Here is a 15,600-nt window from a genome sequence, read left to right as displayed (position 1 = left end):
GTATTTATTGGAATGGAGATCCTGATACATAATATATGTTCTATGTTTTGAAGTTGTCATGCTTATGTGAAGGATGTGGAGCCTGGCAAGAAAAGCAGTTTAGTTAAATTAGGGAGTCTGATCTATGGGCAGATTGGCCACGAGAGAACTAGGGAAGACTTGTTTGTGAACCAACATCATACTAGCTTTTTTTTTTTCCCTCGAGAAAATGTTATTTGATTGATGGTTTTTATCCTCCCACACTTCTGTTGATCAGATACCAAATGAAATCCTCAAACCTCACAAATTCACAAGCTGATCTGCCATGGATAATCCAGAAGTGGTATAAGAAACCTCTCCTATGTATGTGAGAGAGACACTTTCCAGGATGTAGTTTGCTTTGTTTGCTCTGAATAGCACAAGAGAATAGCACAAAACCCTGTCATGTTTCCAGCAAAGCCCCAGGCAACATGCTTGTTAGAAAGAACATTGCTAAGGGAGTTTCCAGAACTGGGGTCTTCGTCTAGTTAATTGTGTGACCTTGGTCCAGCACAAGCCTGGGTAGTGATGTTGAATAATATATGAATTCAACTCTCAAGGAGCTTATTTTCTAACAGGAAAAGCAGAATCAGGGGATGGGTAGACAGTTCGGCTTCAAGGAGGAAGTAGAGTTTGAGCTTAAACTTACAGGGTAGAATAGTTGTTCAGGCCCAGGGGGGAGGCAAGGGGGCTGCCGAGGCATGCCTGGAGGATAGAGAACAGTTTGCATTAGTTGGATCAAAGAGTGTGTAGGAGAAAATTAGCTTGTGCAAATGATTAGGGAGCACATCCTAGAGGGCCTTCTGGGTTAGTCTTGGAAGGTTGCATTTCATTCTAGCTGATGTGTCGGAGAAGAATGCAAGGAAATGAGTTGAGAGACTATGGAGGTGGATGGATAAGAAAAAGGACCTGAAATAGAATAGAATGTCCAGGAATGGAACAGGATGACATGCATCCAGAAATCTTGAATCTCCAGCACTAATTGCATCTGGGAAGAAGGAGATTGGAGTTCACTGAGTAGCTGTCCTTGATGACAATCCCCAATCCCTGTCCTGGTGTGTGTATGTGGTGGGGGGGATGGGTATGATTAGGGTTTGAATTTAGTTTTGGAAACTGTCCACTTCCCTGTGGTATGCTTCTCCCTGAAACTCAATTTTTTCTTCTCTACAAGAGAATGACACACTTATTGGATATGAAGAGTGCATCTAAAGTGCTCCCATACGGTCTGGCACATACAGAGAAGTTAGCCTACCAATGTTAGTTTTCTGGCCTCCCAATCTCACCCTATTTACCTTGTCAGGAGAAAGCAATTAACAAGGAATACCCAAATAATGATGCACCCTATGAATATTGAAGTCAGATATGTTAGCTGAATGATCCCATTCTATGGCAGAGTTACCAACGACAGCAGAGTGCAGGCAACTTGTGCTTCCAACACCCTCTGATGCACACGTCGGTCTAGTCTGTAAGGGACTCATTTCCTACTGAACTGGAGCTTGGGAAAGCTGGTCTGGATGTGTTTCAGGTTAGAGAAGGTCAGTCTGAATCTCTACCTGGGGCAGCTTCACTCCACATCTGTAATTTGACTTATTCTCTTACAGATGAGGTACTGGGTAGGGGAATGTGTGGACTGGTGAAAAAATATCTTTATAACTGAACAAGCAGTGCAAAAGATCTTCTGCTGATAAGAAGGGTCACTGGATTAGGGAGGCAGGGTGTGGTCCTGATGCTTTTACCACAGTATCTGATCACCTCTCTGGGGTTTTGGACCAACTCCATTTTCAGTGAGAATAGTGTGGGGCTCCTATGCTCATAATGTGCCCACTCATTGTAGTTTCTGTGTAGGTTAGTGCCCTGTCCCAGCTAAAGTTTTCCAGATATGGATCCCACGTAGGCAAAAATGGTCTGATTCTTACAACTGAATTACTTCCTCCTCTTTTTCTTCCTGCTGAAGGATCTTGGGAATGCCTCTTATAGAACTCTTTGGAGGATAAGAAATGAAACCAGGGTAACCTGAATCAATCTTTTTGTAAAGAGCAAAATGGAGACCCATTATTCCTATAAGTCAATAGGATAGCTTTTGTTTTTTCCTTTCTTTTCTCCCCCTACTCTCTCTTTCTCTGGACTAACAATAGAAACAAAATAAGAATTGTCAACCTTAAGTTCAAAGGTAACTCTTAGGTAAGGAGAAAAGTCATTATGCCTGACCAGAGGGAGAGTGGAAACAGGAAATTTGGAGGATGGAAACAAATCTAAGCACCTTATAAATTTTGAGTGGATTGTAAACACAGAAGAGATGAATAAAAAGGCCTGCCAGGAGACTGTGAAATGGTCTAGTTGGGAAATGACTAATGCATGAACACAAATCTTGGTGACAGGTGGGTCAGCTATCTGTGGACTTTCTAAAGGTTAAATGAACAATAATAGGATTTTGTTAATGCCCCAAAGTGAGTTTAAACCATTAAAGTTTGCAATGATGCAAATATGCAAGTACCTTTAATTGAGCTTGACTAAAAATAACGGGGTAGGTTTAAAATAATGACATTTAGAACAAGGGAGCAATTAGGGAAAATTTGTCTAAAAAGCTAAAAAAGTGATAGTTGCTTGGTGGTTTCATTGTTATCAGTAGAGATAATTCTCTTAATATAATCAACTGGGCACTTTGGCAAGTGAAACAGGTGCTAGGCCAACTGTAAGTCCCTTGGGATTCCCTGGCATCTAGAAACCTTGGTATTCCCAAAGACAGCTTTTGTTAAAATGAGAGATGCTCATGAGTCTGCAAGTCAAGCCTATGAATTCTTGTACCAGGTCAATTGAATGTTTGACATACTCAATTCTCTGTCATATGGGGGCTGATTCTGTTTTTCCTCCTGCCAAACCTTTGGTTGATTTTGATGATAATAGCACATCTGGTAAGCATATGAGAGCAAAAATTAAGCTAGCTGGATTCTCCTTGACTACTGTCACCACGGGTGACCTCTTCCGGTTGTATCAGGTATATGAAGAACTTCATCTCCAAGTAAGTGAGAGAAGCAAATAACTTACTTTTCCTTGAGTGAATCTGTGAACCTCAGGAGATTAGCCATTCCTCTTAGACTTTGTGTATGTACATACATATTTTTTTCTGGTTTGCTTAATAGTTTTTCAAAAAAAATTATGGAATGTTTCATACATAGATGAAAGAGAAAGAATAGTATTGATGAACTATGTATCCATCTCCCCCCGTTTCAATAATGATCAGGCCATGGCTCATCTTGTATCATGTATAAATATACACTTCCTTCCCTCCGCTTTCTGCTAGGAGCAAATAACATCCTGGGATTTCACAACAATTTTATGAATTTCTGATTTGTGAGGACAAAATTTGCCAGGGTATGATCCATAAAAACCCTGTCCTGCAAAGCTACTGCAGAAATAAAGGACTCTAATATTGAAATACTTTGGGGAAATGCTAGACAACATTTCTCCTTTTTGAAAGTCTACCCTATACATTAACACATTAATGGTTCTAAGAAGTTTGCATGTTAGAACTCATTTAAACCAGTATCTTCCAAACCCAATTGAGTTTGGAACTCTTTATTTCCAGCAGATCCTATTTACATCAAATGGAAGAAATATTAAGAGATAATATTTACAACATTTCCTAGGCACTTGCTATGTGCCGACTTCTCTGTAAAATATTTTATATGCATTCCTTTATTTAATTTTTATAATAATCCTTTGAGATGAGATTTACAGCTGAATATATTACCCCATTTTCAGATAAAGAAATTAAAGCTCAGAAATATGAAATAAGTTGACAATGGTCACATAGTAGGGAAGAGACAGGGGTGGGGTTTACTCGTAGATCTGTGTGACCCCTGCAACCTGAGCTTTCAACCCCTGTGCTGTATATACATTTGGAGAGGAGGTGTTAGTTACAATTGACGATAGGAGCATCCTTTAGTGACATTGATAGCCTCCTATTTTCTTGTAGTGACAAGGGAAACAAAAGTACAGCAAAACACATTTGGCCAGAATCACTAGGCTAAGGATGTTAATAATATTTTATATTTCCATTGTGCTTTGTGCTTTTAGATTATTCGCACATCTATTGTCCTATATAAACTTCCCAATGCCTTGCAAAAAGGGTAGTATTAGTGTTATTCCTATTCAGCCAATAAAGCACAGAGAAGGTCCATGTCTTGCGCAATGTTGCAGATTCATTACAGAGCTGGAATTAGAACCTAGATATTATGTCCAGGACATTTTATTTTGACTGCACCATGAATATTGCATTGACACTTCGGGTATGTATGACCCTGACTCGTGGCTTGTTCTAGTTGATGTGAACTGCGGAGGCGAAGGCATGGGGTGCTTGGGGAGACTGTCTTAATCCAGAATTACTTGATGGAGAAGAGTGAACTAGTGATAATGCTCTTTTCAAAATATTCTACAGGCAAGGTCTGGTGCTTCTCTCAGTATCTAGATCATAGTTTTCATGTTTTAGGCTAGGAAAGTCGGAATCTAAAGATTTAGTTTTTTTAGGACAACCTACGACTATCATATCCCTTTGCACCTTTAGAACAGGGAGAACTCTGCCAGTGCTCCTTGTGATACTCTCACTCCCCTGACCCCAGCTTGTTTTGGAAACTCTGGCCCATGTTTTGTCAGCGGTGGGAGAGGCTCTCTGGAACTGTAGTGGTTCCTTCGCAGAGGTGACCACGATATAGCTGGGAAGAGCTGCTATTTATCATTGATCTCACTTTTCCTTGTCAAGGTCAAAGTATTGCCTTCTAGAGTACATATTTGACGTATTCTTCCCTGAGTACAAAATTATGCAGAGAAATTTAAAAATTATGTGGTTGTTTTCAAATGTGTCATGGGAAATAGGACAGTTGGGTAATAGCTACACAGAATTAAGCACCAACATTATTTGAGCTTTACTGAGATAAACTAAAACACCTCTGATTATCTGGACATTTATTCTGGCTAAGACATACCTGCATGGAGATAAGGAACATTTGGATGGGTGGCTGGTAATATTGAACATTATCCCTCATTAAAGTAGGTCAAGTGAATGTGATAGGTTTTTCTCCCATGCTGTAATTACCAAGGGCAATTCAGTCATTTTAGTCCTGTCTATATCTAGAGCACAAAATTATATAACAAACAATCATTCATTGCAGGTGATTAAAATACATGTCTCTGGACAGATTAAAAGGGGAGAAATACAGAGCAAAGCACCGTGATCTCATTATCTATTATATTCCCTCTCATAATTAAGGAAGGCGTAAATTTAAAACTTATTAAAATATAGAGGCACCATGCTATAACAAAAAGAGCATTGGTCCCTGGGTTAGACAACCAGTGTTAAGGAATCAGTTCTTATAATTTGACAATATAGCCTTGGGAAAATCATTTCATTTGTTTGAGCTTTGGTTGCTTATTTGAAAATGGAGATAACAGTAAATCCTTAACATGTTTTTCTGGGGATCAAATACTATGATACATGGACCTACACATTTCAAAACAAATTATTATTTAAAATAATGGTTAAAAAAAATGGAGCAATAAAGCCAGAAGAGAAAGGCAGCAGAAAATGACAACAGAATCCCCTATAAAATGTGTATTATCTGGGGGTATGAAAGCAGGAGACCTGCTCTTCTGAAACAGGAGCCATTAGGCTGCCTCCAACTTCATTGATGAGAGGAATTTCAGCCAGTCCAAGAGCAATAAGCCAGAGAATAACAGAAGAGCCAACACATAGTATCAACCTATGAGATGTAGTAAGTATTGACTTTGGGATCTGTGATACTAGGAAGAAAGAAAGCTGCTTTTTTTCCTGACCTGGCTACCTGGTTCCTGGTTCCAGCTATACATAATAGTAGTCAGTGGTTACTGTGATGTGAGAGTATAAATCTTATTTATTTTCTGGTTGGTTTAATTAGGTTGCAATAATCCAGAATGAAAACTCTCCATTCTGTGCTCCTAGGGAGTTCCCTGCTAGCACCAAACTTTCAAGTCAATGAATGTTCAAGGCACTCCGTTGCCCTTGAAGTCAGCCAGCCATCCATGTTTCACTCCTGGAGCTGTTGAGACTCAGAGAGTCCCAGAGCTTTCCTCAAAGGCACAGAAAGCTAGTAGTAGAGCTACTGCTTTACCTATTGGAAGTTAAATGTGTGTTTTGCAATATCCTGAGCGTGGCAGTTACTTCACAAAAAAAAATATTGTTAAGGAAAAGAGACCATAAAACATCGCAAGCATGTGTACAAGTGTCTGGGATATACTGAGGGTAGCTTTCAGAGGGATTTGTGGAGCTCTGGTAAAAGAAATGAGAAAATCTGCAGGAACTGAGTCATAGATAAAAAGGTAGTGTATATCATCTTTCCAAATTAAAAACAAGTGGCGTCTCATTGGAAGTCCCAGAGGGTACAGCGGATTAGCAGTAGAAGAGTGAATCTTATCATCTGGTAGGGAGGGAGGTGAAAAGAGTGAGTCAGCTGGTACAATGGGGAATTCATCTTAGGTTAGGGTGGAGGAGGGGCAGTGAGTAGGAGGCCTTTCTATTGCCAGTAACTGTCCATTTGTTGTGATCACACTATTCAGGTAAATTTTCCATTTGAGACTCCCCATGCTGAAGCCCCAAAGGGATGATTTCTAGTTATATTTCAGAGCAAGCCTGTGTAAATTACAAATATTTTGAGTGGTGACATGAGGGATGATTATTTCCTGTGTAATTAAGTTTGTCTCTTATATTACTAATGTTAAAATGAGAGAAAAGGTATATAGATTTTAGTTCATCCCAAAGAGATTACAAAAAATACAAAGAATCATTTTTTAAGTTTTTTACTTGATATTTTGAAATTAAAATTGTAATATAATCTCACTGGAACAATCTGCACATTATTGCACAAAGATGTATAAAAGCAAAGATAATTGATCACCTTTCCTCCAATGTTATCTCAGTGATAACCATACGATGTTCATCATTATTCATCCATATGAGAAAAAAAATGGGCAAAATCTTAGGAAAAAAACAGAGAATCCCAAAGTAGTTGAAACTTTTGAGCAAGATTAAAGACAACCAGAATTACCTTCTTTTGGACTGAATCTTACCGTAGAAGGATCTAGATTGAAGGCTTTGGGGCTAGAGTCAGGCAGAGGTCACAAAAGGGCACCAAGAGAAGCCGACCTAGAGGAATTTATTTCTAGAAAATTAGCCTTGAGCAGAATTTCTGATGCTAAGCAATCAGACTTTTCTCAATGCTTGTTTTCTCAACCAATTGCAATTTTCTTAACCGAGCTTCACAGAAAGAGGCATATAGTGACACGGCAATCAGTTACTGTCATGTACACTTAGGAAGGCTCTTATCACACAGTGTATTTAATATGCCTTTCTTGTGGGCATGGTTATATGGTGGAAACATTTGGAAATCAAGCTAAAGAGACATGATCCTCACTTTCAGAGCCCAGAAAGAGAAATCAGGGACCAAGGAGCAGATGAACAAGTGAAAAATTAGCAGAATGAAACAAGGACTTAATAGTGGTGTGTGTGGAATGATGAGGGAGGAGAATCTGGTGCAGTGAATATTTGGACAAGATGGGCCTGGAGAGGAATGGCTGCCTCAATTTCAGACATGTAGCTACCTCTGCCTAGTGATTTGACATAGGAAAGTGCTGGGATGAAAATTAATTTCTCATGCAGAGATAAATTTCAATCTGAATCCAATGGAGTATAATTCCATTATGCCTTAGTTATTTGGGGCTTTTGACTTACAATGTGCTATTCAAATTGTGAGATGACAAATACTATTAAAGGTACAAAATCTATCTGTCTACTCCATGGGAGAATTTGAGGAAACAACCTTTCTTTCTTTCTTTCTTTCTTTCTTTCTTTCTTTCTTTCTTTCTTTCTTTCTTTCTTTCTTTCTTTCTTTCTTTTCTTTCTTCTTCTTCTTCTTCTTCTTCTTCTTCTTCTTCTTCTTCTTCTTCTTCTTCTTCTTTCTTTTCTTCTTTTTCTTTCTTTCTTTCTCTTTCTTTCTTTCTTTCTTTCTTTCTTCTTCTTTTTCTTTCTTTCTTTCTTTCTTTCTTTCTTTCTTTCTTTCTTTCTTTCTTTCTTTCCTCTATCATCTATCAATTCATCCATCTATTCCTCCATTTATATAATCCTCTGCATGTATATACATCTTTAAACGCACATATGTACACCTCCATCCAATAAGCCTATCTATCTCTCATCTAAAATTTTTTGTAAAGAGATTGTGGTGAGTAATAATTGCATTATTTCTGGATTTCTTTGAAATAGGAAAGTTGCATATTTCTTACTCTTGCAACAATTGGTTTTATTTACAGAAAGTTTAACACTCATTTCTTAGCTTAGGATTTTTACACGTCTCTTAGTGGGTCACAATACAATAGGCTATTCTGGCCAATAAATTCAACTGTGTTCAGAAATTACCTTTGCAGATTTCTCTCTCCTATTGGGGTTTCATCCTTAAAATCTACCTAAAATTACCTAAGAATGAAATGTGCTGCCTTATAAAATATCAAACAACTCTCCACCTTTACCCCAAAGTTCATTGTTGAGATGAATGTAAATAAATAGATAAATGAGAGTCTGACTTCAGAAAGTATGGCTTGGGGGCGTCCATATTGTTCTGTCCTCTGTGAATAGATATGAAAATCTGTTGTTGAATAGATGATAAAATCAATGGATTCATTGCACCTCAAAAATGCTGTCATTCTCTATACAGAGCAGGTACAAATTTACTAGTACTCGCGATCTTGAAGGAGGGGTTGTGGTAATAATGGTGACTGTGACAAGAAATAGGAAGCTATGTTCTGAGGCCAAGTAGCCCTACACCTTGTTCACCACAGTTTCAGAAAAATTATAAAGTTCCAATATAATTTTTTGAAATTCTAAAAAAATATTTAGTGTGTTATCTGTATTTATTTTTTAAGCTTGAGATAATACATGGCCAATGCCAGCTGAAGTGTTGTTACTGAAGCTGAATCATCAGTATGTACCGTATATTGTTAAGAGCTCACTCTTCATTATCCAGAGATGACTTAAAAATAATGACCCAAGAGGGAAAGAACATTCTAAACAATGGGAAGACAATGGGTAACTTAAGCTTTTCATTCATTGTGACAGCAGTTGAGCTTCTTGATGCATTTATTATTGTAAAAATGTCCTTGAAACCACCAACTACTTCTTCCTTTAGATGGTTAGAATTCTGAATATTATCTGGAAAACTTCTAGAAGCATAATCTGTCAAGTCAACTTGTACAAAGCATTTGTAAGTACTCTCTGTGAGAATATTCAGAAGATGTTTTAATTTCTGATTCATTATCTCTAACCCAGTTGTGTGTTGAACTGAAGGGCACATTTGGCTCCTGCACTGGGAAAAAAAAAATGGATTAGTTCTTCTCATCTCTGTCAGTTTCTCTTTATCCACAAATTTAAAATAATTTCTGTCTCTTTTCTTTTTAAGCCACAGCTGTGTTAGTCAAGTGTATTTTTTTTCCCAATAAAGAAATATATTGCACTGACTCTGAATCATTTTGGTTTTGTTAGTATTGTTTATTTTAAATCTAAAGATTCAGCAGCACAGCGGGTAATAAATGAGAGGCTTTGACAGAACTGAAATAAAGTACCTTACATTAAAGGGACCAGCCAAATTGCACTATTCGGTAACTTTCTATGTGCCCATTATGGTGATTTGTGTGGACTTTTCTAAAACTACAAAATTTAAGTAAAAATGCTCACTGGTTAGGAATTTTTCTAAACATTTGGTAGCACTGGCAGTTATCTAAGCAACTTAGAATATCTCTGGGAATTATGTCAATGATTTCCTCATCTAAACAAAAGCAAATCCCCCAAGATCACCCTCTTAAAAGCGGAATAACGCATAAATATACGACTGTAACTTTTCTGCCTTAATCTTGGGAGGCAGCATGGTCTAATTTAGAAAAGCTGGTTCCCACTGACTAGAAGTAGAGAGGTGATTGCATATTGCAACAGGGGTCCCTGAAGTTTAGAAAGACACATTATCTAATGAACCCAATACTACAGGAAACATTTCCATCCTATGTTATAGCTATTAAGAAAGAAACAAAAAACATAGGAAAGAATATTGAAGAAAAGTAAAACAAGAGCAGATGTATGAGAGAGAGAATGTGTGTAAGTGTCTGGGGGATAGAAAGAGACATTTGCACAAGTAAGAGGGATTAACACAGATAGACATTAATCAGCTCGTAAGTAGTGACAGCCCCATTTTAAAATCTTTGACAGTATTGCTGCTAAGTTTTATTAAAACAAAGGCTATGCTATGCCGTAGTAATGACACACGTGAACAAACAAGCCCAAACAAAGCAAAAAACCCCAAACAGCCCTCCTATCTCAGTCGTTTAACATAATACACATTAAGTTCGTGGCACAACTCAGGGCCAATGGGCAGAGGGACCCTGTTCCACGCAGTCCTTCGGAGTCAGCCTCCTTCCATTTGGTGACATATCCCTCTTCAATGGAAGTCTCCAAGGTCACTGCAAAAGGAGGAAGTAAGAGCGGAAACTCAAGGGGTGAGGTGTTACGGGTTATGCCAGAAATGGTTATGCATCACTTCTGCCCACTTCCCATTGACCAAAATGGAGTTGTGTGGACTCGGTGGTTTCTGAGAGCCCTGACCAGTTCAGTACTGACAGCCAGTTTGAAATTAGTTAGCAGTTGCCATTTCTAGGAATGTTTGAGTTCTCATCAGTGTTTCTGTCTTTTTAAAAAATCTCTTGTTCTTTAAAATAGAAAAGCACATCATCTCTTGCATTCAGACTGTGTTCCAAAGTAGTTTGTGTCATTTAAACCTACCCCTATTCTTTACTACTCCCCCTCCCCCCACCCAATCCAGGAGACAGGGCAATTTCTTCTCCCAACCTGACTTTGGGCTTCATTCCTAAAAATCCTTATCAGATAGGGAACTATAGTGCACTCCCATCTCTGAAAGGAGGAAATCGTCTCAGTTCCATGACTAGATGGTCATTAGTCACAGATCCTAGAGCAAAGGGCCTCCATTGTGTGTATATGTGTGTGTGTGGTGGGGCCGGGGGGAGGGAGTTTTGTAGGGGTATTTGTGTATTTTGAAAAATGTCGCCAACACAGTTTCTGACACACTGTTCTAACGCTGCCTGGTTTTAGCATGATGGATTTTGAAAGAGCTTCCAGGGTGCATCTGATGTTTATTCTTCAACTCCAAGGTGTCAACCCAACACACACACAGACACTACATATAAAACAGTCTGAAGCATTGCCCCAGACTAAGGAGGTTGCTAAACATTTCTACATAATGGAAACTCAAGCCAAGATAAAAATTTGTTAGGAGACTGTATTATGTTCCTATTGCTGCTGTAACTAATTACTGCAAACGTAGCGCCTTGAAACAACGCAAAGTTATTATCTTATCTAAAATGGGTCTCATCGGGCTAAAATCAGGGTGTCGCATAGGGTGCATTCCTTTCTAGAGGCTGTAGGGGAAAATTTGTTTTCTTGCCTTTTCCAGCTTCCAATGCTGACCACCGTCCTTGGCTCGTGGACCTTGCCCTCCATCTTCAAAGCCAGCAGTGGACGGTTGAGTATTTCTCATGATGCCATCTCTCTAGTTCTGACCTTCTTGTCTCCCTCTTCCCCATTGAATCCCCATGGTATTCTATTGGGGTCATATGGATAATTCAAGATAATTTCCTTAAGGTCAGCTGATTCACAAGCTTAATTCCATCTGTAATGTTAATTCCCCCTTGCTGTATAACGTAACATACGCGTAGGTTCCAGAGATTAAGACACGGACATCTTTGGGGCCATTATTCTGCCTATCAAAGATACCAAGAAATGGGGAGAGAACACTGGCAAGGGGATAACATTTTAGGTTAGGTATTAGATAATGAAGTTATTTCGTTCATTCACACATTTATTTATTTAGGAAATATATATCGTGTGCTCACTGTGTATTTGGGATTGAGCCAGGCTCTAAGGATAAAAGTCTGGAAAAGAAAACAAACAAACAAAAATAACCCTGTGTCCTTTTCTCATGGGCCTTAGATTCTGTGGGGGGAAACACAGCGAGCAAGTCTGCAGCAGCACAAGCCAGAACATCCTGCTACAGGGGCCCAAATGAGTGGCCTCAAGCCCAGGAGTGCGTACTGGGTGCAGCGAGGGCAGCCAGGCTGGGGCTGAGAGTCTTGGGTGGAAGATGAGACGTACCAGGGAGAGAAATACAATAAGCTTCCCTTATAAGGGATTGGCTGCTCCATGTATACGAATAATTAAAGATCGCATTCAGAATTGTGGAAGATAGGGACAGAACCTGAGGGGTGGGAGAGTTAGGAGATGGCGCTGGGGATGGAACCTGAGGGGGCCAAACCAGGGGCTTTGTAAGTGATTTGAAGCATTGGCCCGTATCCTGATGGACATGGGGAACTAGAGGCTTGGAGGGCCAAAGTTCTCTTGCATAAAAATCATTGTAGATCACTCAAGGAGAAGGGTGATGGTACTGGAAAAAGGAGAGAGGGGTAGGTATGGGACACATTTAAAAACATAGGAGGGGACCGGGGACTGGCTGGAAATGCTGACTAAAGATGGCTTTAGACTCAATGACTCTGAGATGTTGTCCTCGGTGACAAAGCAAAAAGAAGGCAAGTTTGGAGTGGGGCTGATAGGTGTGAAATGTGGGGGATTCTGAAAGACGATCAGAAATAGCTCTTCACAGAGGGAGTTTTTTTTTTTTTTTTTTAAAGATTTTATTTATTTATTCGACAGAGAGAGAGAGACAGCCAGCGAGAGAGGGAACACAAGCAGGGGGAGTGGGAGAGGAAGAAGCAGGCTCATAGCGGAGGAGCCTGATGTGGGGCTCGATCCCAGAACGCCGGGATCACGCCCTGAGCCGAAGGCAGACGCTTGAGCCGAAGGCAGACGCTTAACCGCTGTGCCACCCAGGCGCCCCCACAGAGGGAGTTTTGATAGAGTTTGGCAAATCTCAAATGGAAATGTTAGGTGAAAAAATTTAGAACTGTCCGTGGTCAATAAAATTTCCAGCTTCTTGCATTTTTACTACAAAATGTAGGTAATATGGATTTCATATAATTTGAAGATCGAGTTGAAGGTGAAATACAATAAGCTTCCCTTATAAAAAGATCCGAGTATTTTCTCTTTTTCCTCCTATGTCCAATCTAAAGAGTCAGTGATGGGGAAATTACTTCATCGCACTAGGCGAAGTGACAAGGGATGTCTTATGAAAATCTATTTACAGGAGTACATCTTCAGCCCCATAACCGTAAAGCAGCAGTGCACCTCTGGAGGATTTTACACTTTAGTAATTCATTATGTCACAGGTTCCTCTTGGTGTGAAATTATTCTGATTAAGAAGAGCTGACAGAGGCAGGAGAATGAAGTGAGTCTCTTCTCCTCCCCTCTAAACAAGTCATACTTAATATTTCTTCAAGGTCGAGTTCAATTGAAAATAGGACAGGGTGATAGCTCCTTAGATTTGTACTAATAATTGGGTGTTCTCAGCAGAAGCCTTTTGGCAGGAGAGCAAAGTTAACTTATCAAAATGCTTAAGAAAGCAAAATTGCCTGCCAGATAGGAGATCCAAAAGTTTCAGGGCCCGTCATAGCTAGATTTCTCTTTCTTTCCCACTAATAAGAATGAGCCTAACGCGTGAATAGTAATGCCCTGGAAAATATGATCTCAGATGCAGAACAAAAATGTTCTTCCTAGGATTTTGTAATTTTATTTTAGGTGTTACTTTCCAAGTGGCTTTAGAATATATTGGAAAAATTATGCGAGAGGCCAGTGCTCTTCAGCTTGTTGACAGTTGTTTGAGTGACACCTTGCAGCGTATATTCAAAAGACCAAGTGGCTCCTCCATCCGCTTTCCTCAACTAGCCCTTCAATCATCCTAGTCACCTGTTGTGACCTGTTAGTCAAAGCCTGGAAGATCTGGAAAATGGATCTGGGCTGCCTGTGGTTTCCAGGGTATGTTCATATAGTCACTACAACTCACAGGTGTCAGGTAGGGACTCATATTTCCGCAGCTGGTACTGATTCTCAAGCAGCACGGGGTGGTTACGAGAATAGGCTTGGGCATCAGCTCTGGGTTCAAGATTCAGCTCCAACCTTTCCCAGCTGTGTGATCTTGGGAACGTTACTTAACTTCTATGAACCTCAATTTCTTCACCAGGAAAATGAAGGTAAGAGTGGTATTTCCTTGGTGGCGTGTTTGTGAAGATTAAATAAGATGAGATGTGGAAAGCATTTCACCCAGTCGCTGGCACACGGTGAAATCAAAACAGGAGCCAGTTATTTTAATTTAATCTCGAGCTCCAAAGAGAGCAAGATGAAAAGAGACTCTCAAGGTTTGAAAGAAATATTTGAAGATTTTCTTCTGCTTTTATAGCCTCTGATTGTTTTAGAATTTGAAACCAAATGTCTGTCTATAATCAGTGCAGCACCAAACCCTATTAATTGTATTAATAGAAAATGTATAACTAAAAATAAATAAATGAAAAGAGGGGCTATGGATAAAAAAATGATCTGTGAGAAAGAAATTTCCTGGTAGATGCTTGGATATTCAAAGAGAGGACAGAGAAAGCCTTTTTGGCTTTGAAGGGCTGAACTAATTAGATCTGCAGATTAGATGCAGAGAAAAGGTGGAAATCATAAAAGAGAGCATCATTCCAAGGCACTCAGAGGAAAGAACCGCATGTAAGAGGGCTCAGAAGTTCAGCATCAGTCCTCAAAAGTGAGTGGCAAAGAGCAGAAAGACACCTGCAGAACAGTTTACACAGAATGTTCTTTCTTCTCTCTCTTTCTCTCTCTGTACTAATCCCTCCCTGTTTTCTGGCCCTGGGTCATTTTCTACCTCCTGTGGGAATCATCACACAATAGACTCCAAAGCTTTTCTTGCCTGCTCTTCCCTCTGAAGGTCCATGGCCTTCAGACATTGTCATTGAATTTGAGACTTGATTCTATCTTAACATTTGTCTCATGTTGTTTTGATTTTGTTTTGATTTGGGTGATTGGGATGCCCACACTTGCTTCTATGCCGCCCCCTCGCGGTACTTCCATTTAATTTTCACCTCTCCCTGCCTATATACATTCCACTTTCCACAGTAGTCATTCAGGCTCAGGGAGTTTAAGTGGTCTGGGGACATCATGCTCTCATGCCTTCTCTGTCATCCGTTATTGACCGGATGCTCATCTCCTGCTACTCTCTCCAGCCCCGAAACTGACCCAACCTCCAGCCTCCTCTCTTCACTGGTCTCTGACTTGCTGATTTCTCTTATCTTTGAATGGTTCTCTGAATGCTCCCTCCACATCCCTGCCTTTTCTCAAACCTGGTTTTTCTGTAATGACAAGGTTTCTCCTGTGGCACTCTCAAATAAAGACACTGGTTCTCTCTCACATCATCACCTCAAGGCCAGAAAATGGTGTAGTTGTATCCCTGACTGCTGTTTCCAAGCCATCTCTCTTCTTTCTTGCCTTAGTAGAAACAAACAAACAACACCCCCACCCCAAACCAAAAACCCAGTTCCTTTGAAATTGAATGCATT

The sequence above is a fragment of the Ursus americanus genome, chromosome 29 (assembly GCF_024610735.1).
Source record: "Ursus americanus isolate L20-20 chromosome 29, mUrsAme1.1.p, whole genome shotgun sequence".
In the NCBI taxonomy this organism is placed as follows: Eukaryota; Metazoa; Chordata; class Mammalia; order Carnivora; family Ursidae; genus Ursus; species Ursus americanus.
The sequence above is the reverse complement of the archived record's forward strand: the minus strand, read 5'-3'. Positions refer to the sequence as shown.